Genomic DNA, 2,400 nt, shown 5'->3' with positions numbered 1-2,400 from the left:
ACTAATTCGTAGTGTCATTTCTATTATGTATTAATTACCCACACATATAAGTAGGTTGTTTTAGTGTGACGTTCTCCAAAGCCAGTTCTTAGCCAAGCATTTGATTGCACATCGTTTATTTGTAATTTAGCTACTGTAAATGAGTATCTCTATTTTTCTAAGAGATAGTTTATTTTTTTCTTTCTTATAATTTTTAAAAAGATGCTAAATCTATGGAACATTTCACAAATTAGTGTGTCACCCTTATGCAGAGGCCATGCTAATCTTCTCTGTGTCGTTCCAATTTTAGGCAAGCACTATTTTTTTTTCTCTTCTTTTCTCTTTCCTCCTTTTTTCCACTTCCTACTTAGTTCTTTAGAAATGCAATTATAATTTTTCACCTCTCCTTTACCAGATACTCCCTACAGGGCAAGCTTATCTAACTACATGCTTAGGAGCTCCAGAACAGGACTCCCTTCCAAGAGGAGATTGCCTCAAGAGACAACAGTCAATTTGCAACACAAAATATGCCCACTATGAAACTCTCTCTCACCTGGAGATTTTTGGTCACTTTTACAACCTAATTGCAGCAGTGGTCGCCAGCTTGACTACCCAGTAGACAAGGCACTGAAGCAAGTTATGTGAACTCCCATCTCTCCCGCACACCTTTCATGCAAAGACTCCTTATAAAAATGCCTGCTTTGTACTCCAAAAGCAAAGCAGTACTGTTAAAGCAGGAAGCCAGTACTTACTCCCCTAAACTAGCTTGGGAATAAAAGTCACTTTCTTTATACCAGACTTGCTCTTATTAACTGGACTCTGCAAATTTTGAGCAACTGAACCTGCATTTCATTTATAGTACTACTTTAATCCCAGTGGTAAACTCTGGGAGCCAGAGTAAATACAGTAATTGGTGCACCCAGAGTAAGGAATCCAGGGGTGTATATACACCAAACCACTGCAATGCTGATAAATGGTTAACAACTGCCTTTCAGGAAACAAACAGTTCATAGTACTTGTGATATCTGCAGTGTCAATATCCTCACCAGGCAGAATTGCAAACTGCTGAGTGATTTCAACTAGCTTGCAAAGTTCTTGAAATTTTAACAATTGATTCTCTTGAGCTGGAAGAAGCCAGCTCCAGCCCAACACTGAAAACCCAATCAATAGTTATTTGTTGAGGGCTGTTCCTGAAGACTGTTAAGTCTTAGGCACTTGGAGACATCTGTATAGGTGGCAAAAAGTCTCCAGTGACAAGAGAAAATCTCCAGGGAAAATAAATACAGGTGCTGGCAGTTGGAGAACTAGCACATGAGGGGAGACATAGAATGTACAAAGAGTATCGGCTGCATGGACTGGTCTCTGGAATAGAATACAAAATATTTTGTATCCACCTCTGTCTCTTGTCAGAATTTTTAGTATGCCTTAACATTTTTTAGGGCTCGTTCTTTATTTGTTATTCTTTTTAAAAAATTTATTTATAGATCCTTTTTCTTGAAATTCTGATTGCATTGGATATGTAGATTAATTGGGCGAAAAGTAGGATACCTCTTTAAAATTTTAGTCATCTTATAACTGAGCCTTTATTATAAAGATCATAAGATGTTTGTTTTACTTATGTTTTTATTTTTCCTTGTTTTCTTCCTTCATGTGTGCTTGCTTGCACATATTCAGTAGTCAGTATTTACTAGTAATCAATTAACTTCATATCCTAATTCTTCCGTCTTCCCACAAGATTGATGAACTTGTTTTTCATTTAAAGAACAGTGATTTTTAGGTTATGCAGACCTCCTTGATGGTGCCCAGAAGTTTGATTAGGCTGAGGGATGCAAATATCTTTGATCACGGGAGGACCCTACCTTCCCTATACCTACTCTATTCTTTAAAGCCCCCAGTTATGTTCAAAGGCAGGTCAGATTTGAGGGTTTGTCTCTCCTGCTCCCAAGCTTAGGCCAAATCAAATAAATCTTTCTCTGCTCCTAAGTGTTGATGTGTCAGTGTTTGGCTTACTTACAGTGCATTGAGTATATGAACCTAAATTTTGGGGTTCAGTTTATTTGTCCAATTACTCAAATCTTTTTATGTTCTGTGGTAAGTTCAATGCTATTTTCTATCAAACCTGTAATCATTCATTCATATTTTAATTTCTAGATAATTCATGGGATTTGATGCTATTGTGAATGGTGTCATTTCTATCACATTATCTAGTTAGTTATTGCTGGTATAGAGTTTTCTTGTTGACACTATTGAGCTTTCTGTGTACACCATCAGAATTTAAACCTTGTGGTCACAAAACCCCTTTATAATCTTAACATTTACTGATGATCTCAAAATTATTAATCCCAAAGATTCTGATGAGCTTTCATTTATGTATGGTGATAATTATTGTATTAAAAATTAAAATTGGCTGGGCATGGTGGC

At 36.5% G+C, this 2,400-nt stretch overlaps 1 pseudogene; it reads right to left on the bottom strand.

The window, feature by feature from the left end:
• Positions 1–206: 206 nt before the first annotated feature.
• On the bottom strand, positions 207–306 carry LOC116549801 (annotated as a pseudogene).
• Between the last annotated feature and the right edge of the window lie 2,094 nt (positions 307–2,400).

This window comes from Sapajus apella, unplaced genomic scaffold, assembly GCF_009761245.1.
Source record: "Sapajus apella isolate SASKATOON/1434 unplaced genomic scaffold, GSC_monkey_1.0 scaffold6, whole genome shotgun sequence".
Lineage (NCBI taxonomy): Eukaryota > Metazoa > Chordata > Mammalia > Primates > Cebidae > Sapajus > Sapajus apella.
Note: the sequence above shows the minus strand (reverse complement) of the source record. Positions and strands in the feature narration are given on the sequence as shown.